General features: G+C 43.0%; 1 pseudogene; it reads right to left on the minus strand.

Moving 5' to 3' along the window:
• Positions 1 to 2,176: 2,176 nt before the first annotated feature.
• LOC133378999 (zinc finger protein 850-like) overlaps positions 2,177 to 23,810 on the minus strand; it is a 44,311-nt pseudogene continuing 22,677 nt past the window's right edge.

Below are 23,810 nucleotides of genomic sequence, written 5' to 3' on the forward strand. Positions count from 1 at the left end.
ACACATGCGTTGGGCCAGTGGCAAATTGAGACAGCCCCATGGTTGCCATGGAGGCCATGAAGTCCTGGGCCGCCCCAGATAAGGCAGCCTCAGCATGGATGTTGAAGTCTCCCAGTACTAATAGTCTGGGGGACCTCAACAGTAGCTCCGAGACTACCTCTGACAGCTCAGTTAGGGAAGCTGTTGGGAAGCAGGGTGGACGGTACACCAACAAAATTCCCAGTCTGTCTCATTGACCCAACACAAGGTGGAGGCATTCCAAGCCAGTCGTCACCTGGACAGGGTGCTTGATGAGTGAGAGAGAACTCCTATAGGCCACAGCCACTCCACCTCCCCGACCCTCGTATCTACCACAGTGCTGAACTGTATACCCAGGTGGGCAAAGCTGGGAAAGAGTAAGTCCTCCCTGATCACCCACCCAGGTCTCGGTTATGCACGCCAGGTCGGCACCCTCATTGACAATTAAGTCATGGACGAGGGAGATCTTATTGTGTACCGACCTGACGTTCAGAAGCAGCACTTAGAGATCCGAGAGCTGGCTGATAGGACAACCAACATTCCTGCGGATGTGAGAAGGACCGGAACAAGGTACAGACACAACTTGTCTGGGACGAGTTCCCCTTATCTGGCATGTTCTTCTCACAACACCATACCTCCCATTACTCGTCACTACGTTGATTGGGGCCCCCGAAAGTCCCCCCGGTCGGAGCAAGGCCCTCTCTCCCAGACACATGATAAAATACACATAAATTCACACGCATACACTCATATACTCACTCAGTCTCATTCACACTAAACACACTCCATAAATTAGCCACACAAAGATTCAAACGAATACAATTCATATAAAGACTCAAACTCATTCACACTAAACACAATCACAATTAAAACAACAGCAGCAGACAATGAAATATGTCTCCACTCCGCCAATGTCACGAGCCAGAAGGACGTTTCACTCCCCCCATCAGTGCCGCGGGGTGGGAGAGGTGCCACCGATGTCTTGGGCCAAAAAGCGAAGGGCTGCGAAGCGAAGGTGTCCCGTGTTACGCCGCCGATGTCGCCACGTCCTTTTACCCTGGATAAGCTTTTGTTCTGATGAGGGAAGATGAGTTGCTGGTACATTAGATGAGCACTCTCCTGTCCAGACCTTAATGACATCCTGGGGCTCCTCGTGCATTGTGGTCTTTAGAGAGCCAGATGATGAGTGGCCTGTTTCTTTGAACTCAAAGTCAAAGCTCTTTGCTAAGTCAATTTCATCAGCTAGACTTAAAGAGGGAGATTCTCCCAATTTCCACTGGATATTATCCTTGAGAGAAAAGGACCAGTCAAGGGGGAGGGGATGCTCGTTAACAAAGGACTCCTTAAGGCACTTCTGTGTACGAGTGGCAAAGAAGTGTGTAATTTTTAATTTCGCTCCTGTCTTGGAGTATATCAGGCTGGGCCAACAAACATAGTGATGCAGAATTGGTCTCCTTTTGACGTGAATTCACTATTGTCTGTTTACAGAATGTGATAACTGGTGGGATTCAAAGGTGTGCTAAACAGGTTTACATTAGAAAATTAAGGTATGCTGACCAAAGGCTTGAAAATTACATCATGCACAAGATACTACAATTTACCTTCAAATCTGTTCAAACCCAGATTGCAAAATAGTAGTTAAAGATTCAGATTCGCCAGTTTGTGAGGAAATGAACCTTAGAAAAAGGCTTAAACTTAAGGTCAAGTTAGGGATTCAAAACTTGCACAAAGCGTATGCGAAAATAAACTTTGAAGAAATGGCTGTACCCAGAGTAATAAATGTAGCAAAGTTCAGCCAGATCTTTGGGGGGGAATGGGTTCACAGTCAGCACAGAGAAACTTTTTTTGCTGAGGCTGCTGCTGAACCCACTTCTTCAGAATCATGTTATCAAATTCTGTAGGTTTGAGATCAAACCATACACATTTGATTCTCATGGAAGACAATGTAGAGGAAGAAGAACCTACAAAAAAAATTTCTTGGCCTTGTGGTGAATTCTGCATTTGGCCTGCACAGTCGTTAAAATAATTGCTATCTTTTTATTTTTTTTTTGTAATAATTTTTATTATTCAAATTTTCATAAAATAAACATAACAAAATCAAACAAAAACAAAAAAAAAGAAAAAAAGAACTTGACTTCCGATTTGTTACAGATCAGCTATAAGTATATAATATATAATAAAAAATTATTGCTATCTTTTTAGAGAAATTCCTCAAAGCCCAAATACATAAAAAGAAAAACATGCTTAAAAATATAGACGCAGGTAGGATAGTAAAATATCTCCCTAAACAAGGGCACTCTCTATCCTGTTATGCCAACGGGTCAGAGGCGGGTCAGAGGAGACATGATAGAAGTGTATAAAATTATGCATGGCATTGAGAAAGTGGATAGAGAAAAGTTCTTCTCCCTCTCTCATAATACTAGAACTCGTGGACATTCAAAGAAGCTGAATGTTGGAAGATTCAGGACAGACAAAAGGAAGTACTTCTTTTCTCAGCGCATAGTTAAACTATGGAATTTGCTCCCACAAGATGCAGTAATGGCCACCAGCTTGGATGGCTTTAAAAGAAGATTAGACAAATTCATGGAGGACAGGGCTATCAATGGCTACTAGCCATGATGGCTGTGCTCTGCCACCCTAGTCAGAGGCAGCATGCTTCTGAAAACCAGCTGCCGGAAGTCTCAGGAGGGGAGAGTGTTCTTGCACTCGGGTCCTGCTTGCGGGCTTCCCCCAGGCACCTGGTTTGCCACTGGGAGAACAGGATGAGGGACTGGATGGGCCACTGGCCTGATCCACCAGGCTCTTCTTATGTTCTTATGATCCAGGTGATGGTAGTATATTCAACCATGGAAAAGCTGGTCTTTCCCTCTTCCACAAAGGCCCATGGGAAGCTCTAGCTGAACATTATTGTTCTGCGCATAAAGCTTATAAAGTATTGCCAAATACTGGATTGACTCCTGCTATTTGACTGGCTTATACCAGCTGTCAGGGTCACTCAGGTACTCCCAGTTGGTAGAATCAGGAACAAGAGAGCCTCACCAATCCAAGAGAAAACAGAGAAAACAAAACCTGTTTGCCGCTCTGCACAATGAGACATAGAAAACCGCAGGCCCTTAACGATGGGCTCAGTAGTAGGGTGGTCTTTCCTGCCCTTGGCTGGCACGGCCGCTGTAGGTTCTGGAGGTTGGAGACTTCAATCTTTAGTAGAAATTCCTGCAGAAGAGACCAAAGAAGCTCTTCCTATGGCCTCTATGGCTATAAATATCTTACCGGCAACCCAAACGCAAATAAGAAAAACAGTTCTCCAAATCAGGATGGTGTTGGACTATTTGCTCACTACAGATGGAGGAGGCAGAGTAAAACATCTACTAAATTATGTTATAACGGGATTAAGCTTCCTCATATATATGTAATAGTCCAGCTGGTGTTATGTTGTATTAGACAATGTGAGACAAAGACTACTAAGTCCATCACAAAAAACGATGTTCGCATGATGCACATGGAGGTAAAAATGACAGAGGGGGAGGATCTACAGGAAGTAGATAAAGTAATGCAGGAAATGTCATTAATTGATTATTGAATTTGGCAGCTAGAAACTGCCAGGGCGGGAATACGATGGGGAAAGACTGGACAACTGAGAGGCCATTTTGGCTTCTGCAGCCACCTTGGCCTCAGCATCCATCTTAGGTGCTCACCCATCTCTGCAAAAGTCAAAACCTCTCTGACTCTGCAAAGGAAAAACTGTCAGGCCACCAAAAGAACAGGTGAACGGAAGTGGAACAGTCTGTGGTTAACCTAAGAGAAGAAGATTTTCAGGGGTCTGAAACTCCCCAGAAAAATCCTGTTGGTAGCCTGGATTTCCTGCATGGATCCTTTGATGCACAGAAAGAGTAGAACTCTGCTTAAAGCTTTTTTCACATTCAGTGCATTTATACATCTCTTTCCTTGTATGGATCCTTGTAGTCATTCTGACGAAAGGTCTCTCAACACTATAAGCAGGAATAAGGTTTGTTTCCTGTATGAGTTCTGTGATGCAAATCAAGTTTGCTACTCCACCTGAAGCTCTTTCCACACTCCAAGCATTTATAAGGTTTGTCTCCTGTGTGAGTTCTTTGATGCGAAGTAAGGTTGCTACTCCAACTGAAGCTCTTTCCACACTCCAAGCATTTATAAGGTTTGTTTCCTGTGTGACATCTTCGATGCGAAGTAAGGGTTCCATTCCGACTGAAGCTCTTTCCACACTCAAAGCATTGATAAGGTTTGTCTCCTGTGTGACATCTTTGATGTGAAGTAAGGGAGCTACTGTGACTGAAGCTCTTTCCACACTCCAAACATTTGTAAGGTTTGTCTCCTGTGTGAGTTCTTTGATGCAAAGTTAGGGTTCCACTCCGACTGAAGCTCTTTCCACACTCAAAGCATTGATAAGGTTTGTTTCCTGTGTGACATCTTTGATGCGAAGTAAGGGAGCTACTGTCACTGAAGCTCTTTTCACACTCAAAGCATTGATAAGGTTTGTCTCCTGTGTGAGTTCTTTGATGCGAAGTAAGGGTGCTACTGTGACTGAAGCTCTTTCCACACTCCAAGCATTTATAAGGTTTGTCTCCTGTGTGAGTTCTTTGATGCGAAGTAAGGGCACTACTGTGACTGAAGCTCTTTCCACACTCCAAACATGTATAAGGTTTGTGCCCTGTATGAGTTCTCTGATGCGAAGTCAGGTGGCTACTGCGACTGAAGCTCTTTCCACACTCCAAGCAGGTATAAGGTTTGTCTCCTGTGTGAGTTCTTTGATGCAAAGTAAGGTTCCTACTCCGCCTGAAGCTCTTTCCACACTCCAAACATTTATAAGGTTTGTCTCCTGTGTGAGTTCTTTGATGCGAAGTAAGGGTGCTACTGTGACTGAAGCTCTTCCCACACTCCGAGCATGTATAAGGTTTGTCTCCTGTGTGAGTTCTTTGATGCGAAGTAAGGTTGCTACTCCACCTGAAGCTTTTTCCACACTCCAAACATTTATAAGGTTTGTCTCCTGTGTGAGATGTTTGATGCCAAGTAAGGTTGCTACTGCAACTGAAGCTCTTTCCACACTCCAAGCATTTATAAGGTTTGTCTCCTGTGTGAGTTCTTTGATGCGAAGTAAGGTTGCTACTCCAACTGAAGCTCTTTCCACACTCCAAACATTTATAAGGTTTGTCTCCTGTGTGAGTTCTTTGATGCAAAGTAAGGGTTGCACTCCGATTGAAGCTCTTTCCACACTCCAAGCATTGATAAGGTTTGTCTCCTGTGTGACATCTTTGATGCGAAGTAAGGGTGCTACTCCAACTGAAGCTCCTTCCACACTCCAAACATTTATAAGGTTTGTCTCCTGTGTGAGATCTTTGATGCGAAGTAAGGTCGCTGTGCCACTTGAAGTTCTTTCCACACTTGAAGCATTTATAAGGTCTGTCCCCTGTGTGAGTTTGTCTCTGCTCTTGTCTCTGCTCCATCTTCACTCCTCAGTTTCTGCTCCTGAACCTGCTCCTCAGCTTTTTCCAGTGATACTTCAGATGGTTCTCCCTCAGCCTTGACACCCCAGATGTATCCTGAGGGAATGAAAAGGAAAGGTGATAAAATGCTGTGGAGACATCCTGTGAATATATTATGAGTTGTACTTTGAAAACATATTTCTGAGAGCTCTGTTGATATCAGAGTTTAACTGTCAAAGCTCGAGGCCTCATATGTAGTTAGTTTAGCAGTAGGTGCTTGGTAACAGGTTGTGAAAAGAGACACAGAGAGAGACAATTGTAGCAAAAAACTGCTCTCTTGTTTCTCCATTTAAGGTGAACAACTAAGTATTTATGCACAGCTGGAATTTACAAACCTAGGATGGATCCTGTCTGACAGGAACATGGCCCTTTCCACTGCCAGAGGGCAGCTGGCATCCTGTCCTTCCCTCCCAAAATGTTAGCCCCTGTTACCTGCAACACAAGACAGTGCTGGAAGATGAGACCCCCAGGTCAGAAGGCACTCACCAAGCTACTGGGGAAGAACAAAGGACAAGTACGAGTAGCGCTGTGACTAATGATGCAGCTGGGTCAAAGCCAAAAGGAAGCCCAGAGGCTGATGCACACAGATGCAAAAGGAGAGTCCAGAGTTGTACAACGCACACAATAGGAACATGGAATGTGAGAAGCATGAACCAGGGAAAGTTAGAAATTGTCAAGCAAAAAATGGAATGCATTAACATTGCAATAGTTGGAGTGAGTGAATTAAAATGGATGGGAATGGGACATTTTCAGGCAGCTACAAAATATTTTATGCAGGAAATGAGAAATTAAGAAGAAACGGGGTTGTTTAATATTTATTTATTTATTTATTGCATTTGTATACCGCCCCATAGCCGAAACTCTCTGGGCAGTTTACCACAATTAAAAACATTAAAAACAAATACACAGATTTAAAAAGCAATTTAAAAACACATGCTAAAATGCTTGGGAGAAGAGGAAAGTGTTGACCTGGAGCCGAAAAGATAACACTGTTGGCACCAGACACACATCACCATGATCATTCCATAATTTGGGGGCCACCACTGAGAAAGCCCTCTCCCTTGTTGACAGACTCCCACCTTACCTTGAAGGAGGGCCTTGGATGTTTATTTTATTTTTTTATTTAGTTTGTTATTATTTTATTTATACCCCAGCCTTCCTCTATGCGTTCTATGTGGGGCTGACCTTGAGGTTGGTCCGGAAGCTGCAACTGGTGCAAAAGGCGACAGCGAGACTGCTTACTGGGGCACGGTATCGCCAACATGTCACCCTGCTGCTGAAAGAACTGCACTGGCTGCCCATTTGCTACCGGGCCAAGTTCAAGGTTCTAGTTTTGGTGTACAAAGCCCTGTACAGCTCAGAACCAGGATGCCTGAAAGACCATCTTACCCCTTATATACCCAGCCGATCACTGCGCTCTGCAGGTGAGGGCCTCCTGCAGATACCATCTTATAAGGAGGTCTGTTCTGCACAATATAGGAAATGGACCTTTAGTGTGGCAACACCTACCCTGTGGAATTGCCTCCCTTTGAATATTAGGCAGGCACCATCTCTGCTATCTTTTTGGCATCTTTTGAAGACTTTCCTCTTTCAACAAGCCTTTTAAGTTGAGACCTGTCCCAGTCTGCATTTGTGTCAGAATTGTTTAATATGTTTTTTAATAATGTTTTTAACCCTTTCTTTAAGTTGTTATTTTAAAAATGTTTTTAATGCTGTTTTTCATTTAATGTATTTTAAGTTCTGCTTTTTATGGTGTTTTAAAGTGTTTTAGTGCTTTGTTTGCCGCCCTGGGCTCCTGCTGGGAGGAAGGGCAGGATACAAATATAATCAATCAATCAATCAATGATTTAATTTGTATCCTGCCTTCCTCCCCGCAGAACTCTTGATTCTCTCTGACTGTTTTGTGTAGTACCATGGAAATTGGGAGGGTTGTTAAGCAAACATTTCTGAGTTCAGGACTATGAATTTTGTAAGGTTTTGTTTTTAAAGGAGCTTATGGGAAGCATCAGATTGGCATGGGGGTATTTTTGATTTAACTGGCTGCATCATGTGTTAATATCTGCGTGCCTGCTCTCAAATTTGTGGTCAGCAGACATAGTGCCAAGGACAGTGTCAGACCATTCAATGGTTGGTGCCGGGAAGGGAGTAAGAAGGCAGACATTGCTGATCTTCTAACAAAAATATGTACCTTCTCCCAAAGAGTTGCTACCATATGGACTGGCAAATGTATTACAATTTGAAAGCCAAAAGGACACAGAAGGTATCTGGGAAATCAGAGGCCTATGAGCTGTTCTGGGAAAAGTAGTGGAAAATATTATCAAAGGCAGAATTACCAAACATGGAGTGGAACACAGCAATCCACACACAGTGGAACAGAAATGTGCTCTCATGCATCAGTAAGTGTTTAAAGATCAGGAAGGAAAAAGCAGGAATAAATGAATAGTTCTCCCAATGGAGGGATGTAAAAAGTGCCCCCCCGCCAATCATCAGGATTAGGACCTGTGCTTTTAAACTTGTTTCTAAATGACATAGATGTGGGGTGAGAAGTGAAGTAACCAGCTTTACTATTGATATCAAGTTCAGGGTGATTAAAATAAAGAAGGATTGTGAGGAACTCCAAAAGGAACTCTCCAAGCAGGCTTGGGTATTAAAGAGGAAATGCAATTAAATGTAAGCAAGTGTAAAGTGATGCAGAGAAGTAAAAAATCCTAACTGAATTAGTGGTGACTGACAGGAGAGAGACCTCGAGGTCATAGAGGATGCCTCAATTAAGGTACTGATGTTATAGCTATGAAATTGGTGGATTCCATCTGAGGAATCATTAAGACACAGATTGAAAATAAAACTACCAATATCATAACTCCATTATTATACAGCCACGAGAGATTTCAAAACAAAACCTTACAAAACATATAGTCCTGAACTCAGAAACACTTGCTTAACAACCCTGTCAATTTTCATGGCGATACACAAAACAGTCGGAGTGAATCAAGAGTTCAAAGTCTAAAAAGAGAGAAAAAAACCTCAGAGCCCTTTTGGACTTTTTTCTCTGAGTTCTCATAATTTGTTGAAATTCATTAAAAATCAGCCATGTTCACAGAGTACCTGTAATTCTGATACTGACCTTGCCCCATACTCTGACCTTCATCTGCTGCAGTTTAAAAGTTTAAAAAAGGCCTGGGTGGTTTTTAATTAATTTAATAAATTTTGGCTGGGACCCAATGATAACGCGGAGCATGCTCAGTAAGAACCAACTGTCAGAGTTCTAAAAGCCTCACAGCTGCTGGGCTTGCCTAATCAGGGGGCCACACCCACACCAGACTTTGATTTCATGTGAGACAGTCATGGCTTCCCTCAAAGAATCCTGGGAAGTGTAGTTTGTGAAAGGTGCTAAGAGACTCCTATTCCCCTGAGAGAACAGTTTAACAGTCAGCCACTCTGATTGAAGGTCTATGAGGGGAACAGGGCGTCTCCTAGCAACTCTCAGCACCCTTCACTAACTACACTTCCCAGGATTCTTTGGGAGAAGCTGTGACTGTCCAAAGTGAAATAAAGGCCTGGTGTGGATGTGGCCAGGGAAAGCTTTGGTTTAAATTTGGGTAGGAGGCTACATGTGTCTGCTGTAGAATAAAAAGGTGGGGGAAAGCCTGAAAAAGAATGATTCTGTTTACAATATTTTCCTTTTGGAAAGGAAAGGGGCTACCCATCTGCCCAGTGCCCACCCACCCAATCTCCTCCCCTCCCACTCCCTGCCCCTTCCCTGGGTCAGTGTTAGACTATGACCTGGGAGACCAGGGTTCAAATCCCCACAAAGCCGTGAAGCTGACAGGGTGACATTGGGCCAATCACTGCCTCTTAGCCTCAGAGAAAGACAATGGTGAAATCACCTCTGAATGCCGTTTACCATGAAAACCCTATTCAAAGGGTCACAATAGGTGGGGATTGACTTGAAGGCAGTCCATTTTCATTTTCAAACATGATTGCATAGAAATAAATCCCACTGAACTCAAACAATATGCATATGATCAAACCCACCCTCCCTTCTACTTCCTCCTATCCCCTCCTCTTGCCCCTTCCCTCCCCCTTCCTTTGCCCCTCACTCCCCATCCCTTTCCAATCCCCTCTTTCCCCTTCCCTTCCCCCTCCTCCCCTTCTTCCTCCCCATGGTCAGTTTTACCTATCTTAAACATGATTGCATGGAAGTAAATAGCATTGAACTCTATAAGCATGCAAATGATCAAACCTGCCCTCCCCTCCACCTTCCTTTGCCCCCTCCAATACACTTCTTCCCACTCCCACTCCCCCCCCATGGTCAGTGTTTCCTATCCTAACCAAGATTGCATAGGAGTAAATCCCATTGAAAATAAGCATGCAAATGATCAGACCTGCTTTCTCCCTCCCCCCCTCCCTCCCCCCCCCCCGGGTCAGTTTTACCTATGCTAAGCATGATTGCAGGGGAGTAAATCCCATTGAACTCAATAAGCATGCAAATGATCCATCCATTCTCAGCAAACTTGGACAGGATCCCATCTCTTACCTCCCAGATTAAAAAGCAGGGAAAGTCACTAAGAGGCAAAAAACCTTGCGGTTTAAGAACATACCTATAGCCCACATCTATTTCCATCAAACTTTAAAAAGCAGGGAAATTGGGCAGCTATAGTGAATGCACCAGGGGAGCAGGAGACCTGAACTCCTCTCTGAGATATTGGACTGCCCTACAAATTGGTCAAAATGCAAACACCATTTGGGTTGCTCTTTCACAGTCCAATCCACTTCCTGTGTAGCTGGGAAGAATTTGGTAACATGTGTCTCTAGCGAATATTATAGCCAGCGGGGATTTTTCACATTCCACAATGTTAAATGGAAAATACCCCCGCATGCCATTCTGAGGCTTCCCATAAGCTCATTTCAAAACAAAACCTTACAAAACATATAGTCCTGAACTCAGAAACACTTGCTTAACAACCCTGTCAATTTTCATGGCGATACACAAAAGAGTGAGAAAGAATTGAGAATTGAACCAAATCGTTGGTCTGGTTCCTGAGTCATATCCTGGGCCTGACAATCAGAGACATGTTAACTTTGGCTTGAAGTTGCTGTAGCTGTCAACTTTTCTTTTGTAGTGTTTTGAACTTTCAAGCAAAAAGGAACTGGGAACCAAATTCAGCGGCGTGATATGCCCGAGGAATGCTTCGATCTGACCCAACAACGCCAGCTCAGCTCAGGGGAGAGGCAGGCCTTGGGGCAGAGCTGCATCCTCCATTTGGAGGGTCTGCGGGGAGGGGGCCCTTCAGCGGGGCTCTCCCTCCAGGGGGGCTCTCCCTCTGCCACCCTCCCCCTCCGCCCCCCATTGCATACCTTTGTTTCCAGGCTCCCTCCCCGCACGCAACCCCGCTCTCCGACGTCGCTGCGCGCATGAAGAGGCCTCTGGCGTCTCCACTCTGCATTTCTTGCAGAGAAGCGGAGCAGGAAAGGGAAGTCCCTCCTTCGCGCTCTTTCCTTCGTTAACCCTTTAAAGAGCAAAGTGGCTGAAGCTCCTCGGCTGCTTCGCAGGGAGGGAGAGAGGAGGCGGGAAGCCCCTTTCTGGCCGGTGACCCTTCTGCGTATTAAAAATAAAAATGCTATGCACATTTTTTAAAAAGGGCTTCGAGGGAACAGCTTAGGCTAGCCTAAACCCTCTTTCCTTTACCTGTTAGATTTCCCTGTGCAGGGACTTTTTGTGTTGACTTGTATGGAGGAACATCCCACTCTGCTACAAACCTTCTGCAGTCTGAAACAGATTTCCTGCCTCATGCCTTCCTTCTGGGACTTTCGTGTTACTGTGCTGAGCACCGACAGTGCACTCCTAAGACCAGTGAACATCCTGCAAGCAAATCAGGATGAATGCTCATTCGTGGTTGCATGACCCGCCCATAAAGAAATCAGAACAAATGTGCAATAAAGAGATGAGAGTCGAATCCTGCTGCTTCCTAAGTCTGCTTGAAGCTGGTAGCCTAGAAGCAGAATTCTCAGGAGTGTTTCTTATCCATACTTCACCAGGAGGTCCCAGGGTTACCATTGAAAGAGGATAAAACAATCCCCCAGCTAAAACACAAAACAATACATAACTCATTTATAACTCATGAAATTGGAGTTCTTTGCATGGATTTCGGTTGGCCCTTCTTGGCTTCTTAAAGCTTGCCGAGAGGGTTTGACCGAGTGGATCCAGGGTGTCATCCAGAGCTTGGAAAAGTGACTTTTTTTGAACTACAACTCCCATCAGCCCAATCCAGTGGCCATGATTTCTTAAAGAGGGAAGAGATGAGTGCCAACACTGTGAATTGGGCTTTGGAGCAAAAAGGCAACCGCTGAAGCTCTTAGAGGTGACGTGTTCCCATTTGGATGTCCCACACAGAATAGCCCAGCAGCCACACTCTGCACTGGACACAGCTTCCATTCTGTCTTCAAGGGTTGCCCTTCATAGAGCGTATTGCAGTAGTACAACTGGGAGGTCGCCAGATATCCCTGTCTAGTAACATCTGTAGCTGAGGAATGTGGCATATTGCAGACCTCAAGCAACAGTGCAGTTTCAATTTCACAGGCATTCCAGGTGTGTGGAAAGCTGCCAGTCCGGATCTTTCAAGGTGGTTCAGGAAGGAAATCCACTGTGCTGCTACGACTGTGTTCCCTGCACTGAAGGGACCATCTCCACGCAAGAAGGTGAATCCAACCAGAACTCGTGGACATCAAGTGAAGTTGAATGTTGGAAGATTGAGGACAGATAAACAAAAGTCCTTACAGCACATAGTTAAACTGTGGAACTCACTCCCACAAGAAGCAGCGATGGCCACAAACTTGGAGGGCTTCATTTATTTATTTATTCATTAAATTTCTATCCCACCCATCCTTCCAGAAGGAGCCCAGAGTGGCAAACAAAGGACATAACACTAAAAGCCATCTTAAAATTTCAAAGTCAAAACATCTTTGAAAACATCTTAAAACACAATTCCAAAACAGGTGCAGACTGGGAGAAGATCTCTACTTAAAGGTTTGTTGAAAAAGGAAGGTCTTCAATATGCACCGAAAAGATAACAGAGATTGCGCCTGTCTAATATTTGATGTCGTTGTTATGTGCCTTCAAGTCGATTACTATGTTGTGCAGAACAGACCTCCTGATAAGGTGGTATCTGCAGGAGGCCCTCATCTGCAGAGCGCAGTGATCGACTGGGTATATAAGGGGTAAGATGGTCTTTCAGGTATCCTGGTCCCAATATGCATAGGGCTTTGAACACCAAGATTAGAACCTTGAACTTGGCCCGGCAGCAAATAAGTAGCCAGTGCAATTCTTTCAGCAGTGGGGTAATATGATGGTGATATCCTGCTCCAGTAAGCAGTTGCACCATTGCACTGCAGCTTCCAGACCAACTTCAAGGGCAGCCCCACATAGAGCACATTCCAGTAATCCAGCCTGGAGGTTACCAGTCCGTGGACAACAGTGGTCTGCCTATCCCAGTCCAGAAACGGCCGCAGCTGTCTTACCAGCCGAAGCTGGTAAAAGGCGCTCCTAGCCACAGAGGTCACCTGGGCCTCTAGTGACAAAGATGGATTCAGGAGCACCCCCAGACTACTGACCTGCTCTTTCAGAGGGAGTACAACCCCGTCCAAAGCAGGCAACTGACCACTTATTCAGACTTGAGAACCACCAACCCACAGTGCCTCCGTCTTGCTAGGATTCAGAGAATCCTTTAATAGAGGATCAGACAAATTCATGGAGGATCAGACTGTCAATGGCTACTAGCCACGATGGCTGTGTTCTGCCACCATCTTCAGATGCACTGTGCTTTTGAAAACTACTTGCCGGTAGCCACGGGAGGGTAGAGTGTTCTTGCACTCAGGTCCTGCTTGTGAGCTTGCCCTGCGCCTCTGGTTGGCCACTGTGAGAACAGGATGCTGGACTACATGGGCCACTGGCCTGATCCAGCAGGCTCTTCTTATGTTCTCATGTTCTTATGAGTGATTCCATCAGAAAGCGGCAGCCTGTGGGAAAAGGGGCACTCATACATCTTGCAAATGCAGTTCCATGTTCTCCCGTGATCAGAATTTCAGCCTCTTTTTCAAAAGCAATTAAAATTAAGTGTTCCATATTTAAAATGGTTTTCAGGTTGATGGTTTATGATATTGGTATAACATGCATTTTTACTTGTTTGGCTATATTGTAAGCTGCTTGGAAAGGCAGGGTAGAAACATGTGAATCCATCATAGCTTCTCCAAGCGGAACCTGGAATGAGTGGTTGACCTTAGCCCAGACCATCACCCTAAACCACCTGACAGGATTATCATGAGGTGCAAAAGAAGACCGTCTCGATTGTGGGGCCTAACATGTAGAATGCCTGCCCCACTGAGATCAGGCAGGGATCCACTGTGGGGTGTTTTCCCCACTGAAGATATATCTTTTCACCCATGCTTTCCCCAATCCTTCATATTATTCATATCAATTCCTGATGTCCTTGGTCATTGTGATAATGTTACTGGCTTTACTGATTTTTATTGGATATCCTATTTTTAAATACTGCTAACCACTTTGATATTCCTTTCTGTAAATGAAAATTGGTACAGACGGATATAAGACAGATATTACTCTTGTTCTTTGCAGATGCTAAATGTTGCACCAAATGTCCGGAAGATAAGTATCCAAACAAGGAGAGAGATCCCCAAGTACATTCACTATAGCTTCCCAATTTCCCTGCTTTTTAAAGTTTGAAAGAAAGATCTGTGGGCTATAGGTATGTTCTTAAACAGCAAGGTTTTTTTTGCCTGTTAGTGAATTTATTTCTGTTTTGAACCATGTTGTAAGTTACTTGGAGACCTTTGGGGAACCAGTGACTACCAAACATAACAACAACAACAAGAAGAAGCCCCTTAAAGAAGCCTCTGTCACCATCTTGGTTGATGGCAGCCCTGAACGCAGCAGAACACAGGAAAGAGGTAGGTAGAGTGACCGAATGGGTAAGCAGCCTGGGAGCTCCCTGCCTGAGATCCATGGCAGTTCTCTCCCACCCTAACAAGGGGTCCTTCAGGAGCCCCTCTGGGTTGCAGGGCTCCTCAGCCGGGCCCGAACTGGCCGCCCCTTGGCGCAGGCCCTCTATACCAACACTGTTATCTTCTCAGCGCCAGGTCAAGACTTTCCTCTTCTCCCAGGCATTTTAGCATGTGTTTTATACTGTTTAAATTTTTTAAATTGTGTTTTAAATTGTTTTTATAAGATCTGTTTTAAATTGTATTTGTTTTAATATTTTTAGTTACTGTAAACCGCCCAGAGAGCTTCGGCTACGGGGCGGTATACAAGTATAATTAAATAAATACATGAATACCTTCATGGGGGCAGAGCACAGACAACATGGCTAGTAGTCACTAGGAAACGAGGGAGGAAAGATGGTGACCGCACAGGCTGCACGACTAAATCTTCTTCCGTAACAAGCTAAGTCTTTTTTTCCTAAATTGCCTCTGCTTCTACCTTTTGAAGTCGTAAAGCCTCCCCACTATTAGGTTTTTATCACTGGCCTACTTAACGGACTGTTAAACCCGAAATTTATAGCCCCTGAAGCCTTTGAAGGCACTGCCTATCTGTCCTATGTTTATATCGCCCGCAAAGCTCTCAGACGATTTGAAACTAAAACCTATGCTAGCTAGATTTGCTAAGCTTATATCCAGCTTCGTCCTATTCTCTCTTCAAGTGGCCCCTAACAATGGTTTTGACAAGGAAGCGTTGCAGAGAGCTGGGAGATAGCCAGTTAACACAGCCTCCACTACAAGACACAATGCAATCAAAAATCACTACCTTCTTCCAGCAGGGCTCAGCTCCTACGATGAGGCCAAGTCGCCCTCAGACGGCTCTCGATTCCCCTCCTATGATCATGGACTGGTCAATAGACAGAATTAATGACTGCGCCTATTTGCGTGACGACCCACATTCCACCCCATTAGGACTAGAACTGGCAGAAGCTGAAGCATTATCCAGAAGAAACGTGTCTGTACATTGTTCACCTCGAGCTTCTACACCCCCCCTTTCATCGTCCATCATGACTCCTATTTTAGATAAAAGCTCAACTAATGACGTAATTGCTCTTTCTCCCCCGGCTGTTAACTTTATGGGTACTCTCCTTATGGTTCTTGATGAGCTGAACTTAATTAAGTCCTTTCTCACAGAAAGCAACGACCTTTTGAAAACCCTGACCCAATTAGCCAAATCACTTTCTCCAAACAGCGCATCATATCAAAAACTAACGACGAATAAACAAATGGAGAAGGACCAGCCAAAACTGAAAGATACCAACACCTCTACAGCCCCTCATCAAAAACGTAAGCATCAAAAAAAAAGGGAGAAGCAATCTAGGAAACCTAAGAACATTAAGAATTTTAAATGACCATTTTGCAGAAAATTCAATTTTAAACCTCTGTTTGAAATCCTGAAAGCCATGGAGGCTGCAACATCTCACCTGGAAACTAGGTCATCGCCCTTGGGCACCAATAAACACAAGGACAAAAGACAACAAACAAGTCAGAACAATGACTTTCCCCTCTTTTCTTCTTACCAACTTCAACCCATTTGCAAGTTCAACGAAACAAGGAATGGCCCACAATTATCAAACAAGTCTCCTGATAGACCGGCTTCAAAACGTAAGGACCAAATGGGGATAAAGACTGATTTGGCATCATCCCACCTGAAGCTAGTTATCGAACAAAACAAGGTGGTCCTCCTTAATTATCCTAATTTTCTAAGGAAACGTGGACATTATCCAAATAAATATCAGTTCCATGAATACTTAAGTTTGTATCTGCCGACACAATTCCCCATAGCCGAAATAATTCGCATACAGTTTCTTCATAGCAATCATCACTCGACAAGAGTAATAATAACCTTTAAGAGCGTGGAAACAACAAGAAAATTCTACTCCTTTAAACCATATTTGGCTGCACAAGGCTTATACCTAGTCCACTGCTTTAAGAATATTGCTCCGCCCCTACCTCTGATTACCAGACTACCTTCAAAAAGAGCTCCTACCTCTAGTTCCAACAACAATTCCCATTCTGAGAACCTTCGGCCTGAGCCAGAGGAGCTTTTGCACTCCCCAACTCTATTGCAGCAATACTCTACAAAGGAATCAAATGATGAATCTCGCGAGTCCAAAGACTTACAACTGATTGAAGTCTTCCCTGATCTGCCAGTCCAAGAACAGTCCAAAATAATTAACAGACTTGATCGCTTAAAGCTGGATCTCCTACAACAACAACTTTTGCCTCCTATTGCACTTCCTCGACCTGTTTCAGCAGCCAATGCTAATAGGACAGTACCGCAATTAACTGAACCATCTTCTACAAGCCCATCATGGACGGACAGGCGATATTTGAATCCGGCTGAGATTGGCTCACCAGCCAAGCATATGCAACCTCCCTCCTTGTGTCATCAGAAAGGGAAAATTATTATTTCAAATGTCAGCGTAATTTGCCCAGAACTAGATCAAATTTGTCCTGTAAAAGGTGCTGAGAATTAGAACACTACTTCCCACCAGGAATTTATAAAAGTACAAAACGGCCACCCAAATTCACCATCATTGTCACTGATAACCTCATTTAATATTACATCTTGGAATATTGCTGGCTGGTCTAATAAGGCCTCAGACAAAGAGTTTATGACCTTCCTCCAGCTGTTTGACATTGCGTGTCTCCAAGAGACCTGGTTAATAGAAGAAAACCTACTCCTGATAGATAGATTCAAATGTTGGTCCAAACCTGCAACCCGCACAGCCTCAAGAGGACGTGCAAGTGGGGGTCTGGCATTTTTAATTTCTACTAAGAGCATCCTCCTTGCATCTGAAATAACAGGCTCGGTTCCATCTACTTGCCAGACCTTAATAATTACCCCCAATCCTCCTTTACGTCCTTTCATATGCATTAACGTGTACTTTCCTCCCCTTGCTCCACAATTAAGAACTCAATTTTGGCAGGAATTTGAGGATTTCATTGACTCATTATATCAAAATTATCCTAACTATAATTTAGTTATTGGTGGTGACTTCAATGCAAGGATCGGGGCAAATTTTCCACATGTCTTTGAGCTCCCGGACTTTTATATATAAGCTTAAATAAATAAATAAATAAATAAATTATAATCTAGACTTGTCATTATTACATCGTGTTTCACGAGATAAAGTTATTAATAAGAATGGCCAAGCTTTATATAGGATCATGCTCAACGCCCAACTTTTCTGCCTTAATGGCTCCAAATTTGATAGGTCAAACGGCTTTTATACTTGCATAACTAAAAGAGGAGCCAGCGTTGTAGACTACATGCTGGTCTCCTCACAAATGTTAGATCTAGTGAACGAGTTCTCCATAGGAGACAGACCTGACAGCGACCACTTGCCATTGATTTTGAAATTATATAATCCTAATACACATCTAACTTAGAATAATAGGATACCTGACTTAGATTCATTCCAGTGTTCTAAGCGACTAAGATGGTCTCCTTCAGTGTTTGAGGAGGTCAAACAAATTTTAATGTCGCCAACCCTGATCAACCTACGTCAAAAAGCATCTCTTCCATCAAATGATACGGGAGAGCTATTCAAACAGATTATTACTCGGATCCAACTGGCAGTTACTAAATCTAAATCTCATACTAACAGATCTTCCCCAAATTTTAAGCCCTGGTTTGATAAATACTGCCAAGCCAAAGAGAAACAAGTCTGCTTTCAAACACGCTTCACGAGACTTCATTTCTCTGAAGTAGCTGTCTCCAAACTCCAAAAACTTAAAAGAGAATACAACAATCTCCTAAAGCATAAACAATCGCTATACATTACCTCGATTTGGCAACATCTCGGTAGGGCAGCATTACAAGGGAACCAAGGGGAATTTTGGAATATAATCCACAACAATCTATTTAATAGGCCGTCACTCTCAATTCCCCCAATACTTCCAGAAACGTGGATTATGCACTTCCAGACCATCTTTGGGAACTTATCCCCCATATCATACACTAGTCCAACCCGTCCCGCTGACTGCCCAATCTGGGCCCCAGTGACCGGCCCAGAAATAGACAACTTATTAGCTTCATTACGATCGGGGAAAGCCCCTGGCCAAGATAGGATTCCTCCCAATCTCTACCAGGCTTTCCCATCCTGGTGGCGTCCTATTCTCGCAACACTTTTCACCAAAATAAATGAATCTGGCTGTATTCCATCTGGATGGAAAACAAGCATAGTGGTCCCTATATTCAAAAAAGGCGACCCAGCCATTCCCACAAATTACAGACCCATCAGCTTGCTGGATGTGGCAGCTAAGTTATATGGAAGGTACCTTTTAAATAAACTATCAGAATGGGAAAAGGAACACCCTATTATAGCTGACGTTCAGGCGGGCTTTAGGGAAGGATCCAATACAATTGATCAAGTGTATATTCTGGGGACTTCCGGGAAGGGTGACTTAGCCTGTGCCTGCTTTTGAGACGGGCTCCTGCCTCAAAAGAAGCTTATTCAGATATATCAGTCAGTTTTTTCTTTTTTTTTTGACTGATTAAACTTCTCCCGGGTAGGGAGAAACGAAGAGATTAACCTCAAAGCCTATTTTTGTTGGGACGACCAGATCTCATTAATTTATGGGACGAGGTCCAGCCGACGAAAGTGGGACGGATTTTTAACAGCAAGCTCTATCTGATAAAGCGAACGTTCACCTTATCTTCTAAGAGAGAACGCACTAACAGGCAAGCACCCTTCTTTCTATATTTTTCTTTTACTTGACTTAAATTGTTGCTGTTTAAAAGAGATTTGCCAGATTGATCAGTTTTTGACATCTCACTGGGGAGCCATAACTTCTCTCTGCTACGCACTAATTAATAGCTTATCTCTGTTTTTGTTGCAAAAAGCTGTCCTGGATTTGCATTCTAAAGATATACACAGAAGAGGGATTTCTATTCCAGATTTTTATTTTGAAAAATATTATACTGTTTTGAGACTATTCTCTTTTTGGTCTATTTTATTTTGACGAATCTGTTTCTTGACGATTGCCATTAATTGTTTCGATCCTGGGAACTGCATTTTGTTTACTTAACTATTGGAGAGATAAGGCTGTCTGCTCTGTTTATACTGTGATGTCACCAAGTTTGGAGTATTAACCCAATTGTTGCTGAAATAAGAAGTGGTTTTCCTATATTTTTCTTTTAAAATGGCAATTAAGAAAGTGGCTGAAAATCTGGAAATAACTATGTTTCAGAAAATAATGGATGAGATTGAGATAATGAAAATTGAATTGAGTAAAATGAAGCAGGAGATTAAAGATATAAGGGTCCCTGTGAGAGAGGTGACCCTGGAAGGGGTCCCTGTGAGAGAGGAGAACCCGGAGATTGGAACAGGGGTCCCTGTGAGAGAGGTGACCCTGGAGACTGGAATAGGGGTCCCTGTGAGAGAGGAGATCCCGGAGATTGGAACCAACGTGGAACAGGAACAAGATTTGGAGTCTATGGACTTTAGAAATAAAATCTATTGTTTGGAACTCAATGTTATCTCTGAAGAAATGAATGAAGATTTTAGAGATAAAGTTATCAATGGCATGGATAATCTTCTGGACTGGAATGATGTGATGGAGCCCAATATAGAGAAAATCTATGGAATTAACTGCAGCCATGTGACAATGGAAAAACTTTTAAGAGATGACCCAGTGTATTTTGAAAAAAAGAACAGAGATATGATTTTACAGCAGTATTTCAGCAACCTATTCAGAATGGATGGCAAGAAAATATTTGGGATAGAGGTAATCCCCATCAGACTCTTACTATATGACTATGGCTTTGACAGCAAGATTATTATGGAATACTGATAATGGAAGATTGGATATTGAAATTACTGGACTTAACAAGACTACTGAAGATGGAAGATGGAAAATGGAACTAATAGAGATAATAGAACAATGGCTACTGAAATTATTGAACCTAACAGATTCTGATGTGATGGATTAATTGAAATGTTTATTTTGACTATGGTTATGACAATAAGATTATCATAATTAGTAATGAGATGGATTAATCGATATGCTTATCTGGAAAAAAAAATTGATAGATATATTTCTTAAAGAATTGAAACCTCTCTTTGACTTTTTGTGGAAAGAATAAAGTAATGTTTATGAGATTTGATGATTAAGTAAGATAACTACTGGAGGAAAGTGATTTTATAATATGACTTAAGAGACAGGATTGTTATATATTATAGACTTATAACTGATTTGATCTTTGACAAATGGGAAGTCAATATTTTACTCTTTATTTTTTATTTTTGTTTTTTTTTTTTTCTTTTTTTCTTTTTGTTTAACTATTTTTGATTTTGTTTTTTGTCTTTGAATGTTTTGTGATTTTGTCTTGTGTGTTTTATGAAAATCTGAATAAAAATTATTGAAAAAAAAAAAAAAAAAAAAGATCAAGTGTATATTCTGCAACATCTTATTAGGAAAGTTAAAAAAGGGCCGCTTACATCATTGTATCTTGCTTTTATTGATTTCGCTGCCGCATTCGATTCAATAGACCGTCCCCTCCTTTGGACAAAATTAGATAAAGCTGGTATCGACAAACACTTGCTGTGGCTCATTCAATTACTTCGTTGCGACACTTTTATCAGAATCCGGCTTGGCCTAAATGGTTCCCTTTCCCATAAGATCCCCGTTTCGAAGGGAGTCAAACAGGGATGCATTCTGGCCCCTTTTTTATTTAACTTTTTCATCAATGACATCGTCTCTACAATGGCCTCCCCCGCTTTTTTCCCACCCTCGGTCAAGGAGAGGAAAATCCTGGTTCTTTTGTACGCTGATGACTTAGTTCTTCTGTCCCTAAACAGGATAGGCTTGAAGCGTATGTTACACTCACTCCTTGAATTTAGTGACGCACATTTGTTACAAATTAATTACTCTAAGTCCAAAATAATGGTGTGTGGGAAAAATAGTAGAACTAAGCATACTTGGCACCTGAATGGTCATCACTTAGAGCAGGTAAACACCTTTAAATACCTGGGTATCCATATCAATAACAACTTTTCATGGTCCCATCACCTGGCTTACATTAAGCTGCTTGCAATTAAGACTCTAGGTCAACTGAAAAAATTCTTTTACTCCAGAGGTGGCCAATTGGTAAGACCATTTTTCAATCTATACGTAGTAAAATTCCTCCCAATGATTCTATATGGTTCCAAAATCTGGGGTCCCGTTTTGCGTCCTGCCCTAGAGAAAATTCAAAATAATATATTTAAGCAAATTTTGGCCTTACCTAAATGCACACCTGCAACTCACATTAGGGCTGAACTCAACCTACCCACTTTAAAGGCCAGAATAGACCTGTCATACCTACGTTATTGGCAGAAATTAACCACAAATAAGTCACGATCTTTGGTTAAACTTTGCTGGGAGGAACAGTTGCAAAATGGAGGATGGGCAACTCATTTTACCACCATAGCTACTAGTTACGATTTAACAGATAATTTTCTTAACAATCTTAATCCTAGGGCACTCCGTAATCAGATCTTTGACTTTGAGGCCCAACAAGACAATACTGCTATTTCTTCAGCACGCTTTTCTTCCTGGTTCCCACTTTTTAAAACCAATCATGAGTGGGCTCCTTACCTCGACATTCTGACAAAGGCCGCACTTCACAGAGCCCACACGGAGTTAAGATTCCAGGTTATGCCCTCTGCTCACCAGAGCGACCAAGGCTGTTTCAGTTCCATATCCAGTCCTGAAGCCTGATTGGAATGGATCTAAATAATCCGCTTCATCCAAGTGTGTCTGTAGCTGATTGGCCACCACTCGTTCAATCACCTTGCCCAGAAATGGTAAATTTGAGATTGGGCGAAAGTTGTGCAGATCTTGGGGGTCCAAGGAGGACTTTTTTAAGATGGGTTTTATTATTGCCTCCTTGAGGGCTAATGGCATTACACCCTCTTCCATTTACCACTGCCTCGCAAAAATGACCCGATTAGCGGCTTCCCACTCTTCAAATTTAGATGACAGGTATTTAGAGTACAATTTCACTGCTGTATCTAGCAGACTGAAGGGCGGTAATTATTAGGGTCCAGTCTCTCGCCTTTCTTATATATGGGAATGATTATACTTTGCTTTCATCCCATCGGAAAAATGCCTGTATTATTTATTTGTGTAAACAATTTGACTGATATGGGTGCCTACCAGTCTGGGAAATTTTAAAAAAATTCAGGGGGGAGCATATCCTCAAATGGAGCTTTACCCAATCTCAATGTAGACAGAAGTGTTTTAATTTGACAGGCCGACACTGGGGGCCATGTAGGCAAAGAGAAGTCCCGTTGTGAAGGGGCCACGGAGATTTCAGTGGGCATCGCATAAAGCCTACTAAAGTGTGTATACCAGGTGGCAGCAGTGATCTGGCAAGGGCTGAGGGAGCCTGTTGTACGCATCCCTTTGGCCACCTGATCCCAGAACGGTCGCTCATATTTTTTTGCTACTGCCTGGTCTAGTAGTTGCCACCGGGAGATAGAATATAGTTCTTTTTTCCATTTTAATAATGACTTATACGAGGCACGCAAAAGGACAAGATGCGTGCACTCAAAATTATCCGATTATCTCGTTGCGCGACGGGCATAATTTGCCAGCTGGTGTTTGGCTAATTTGCATTCACGGTCATGCCACCCGTTATTCAGAGGCCCACGGCCCCTCAATTGTTTGTTCGAGGACAACATGGGTCTCATAAGGGATACCATTGATTGGTATGCCTGCAGAACATCTGAATCGGATATGAGTATTGCTTCTCTGGTGGTTACAGAAAGATTACTAGATAGGAAATTCGAAATAGAGGAGCACAGGGAGGCAGACCAGCACACTCTCCGTTCAGATAGGTGAATACCTTCCAAACTTAATTGTGGCGGGGGGGCGATTGGAAGTAAAAGCCTCATTCTCATTGAGAGGGGAAAGTGGTCACTTTCCACCCTATTGATAACATCAAAACTTAACACTTCTGTAAGTAAGTTATTGGACACAAATATATAGTCAATTACACTCGCTCCCCTAGTAGTTAAGTAAGTAAAAGCGCCTTTAGACTCATCACAAGAGGAGCCGTGGAGGCATTCCAAGTAATGCAACATCAGAACATCCAAAAGTCTGTGGCCTTGCTTATTCAATACTTGGTCTTGGGAAAATCTATCCTTTAGTGGGAGATAAGAATTTGGACCATGATTCGAGGACCGTTTGTGTGGGTGTGTGTGCGGATATACCGCGTGTCCAGGACTT

Source organism: Rhineura floridana, chromosome 3 (assembly GCF_030035675.1).
Source record: "Rhineura floridana isolate rRhiFlo1 chromosome 3, rRhiFlo1.hap2, whole genome shotgun sequence".
NCBI classification, from domain to species: Eukaryota; Metazoa; Chordata; class Lepidosauria; order Squamata; family Rhineuridae; genus Rhineura; species Rhineura floridana.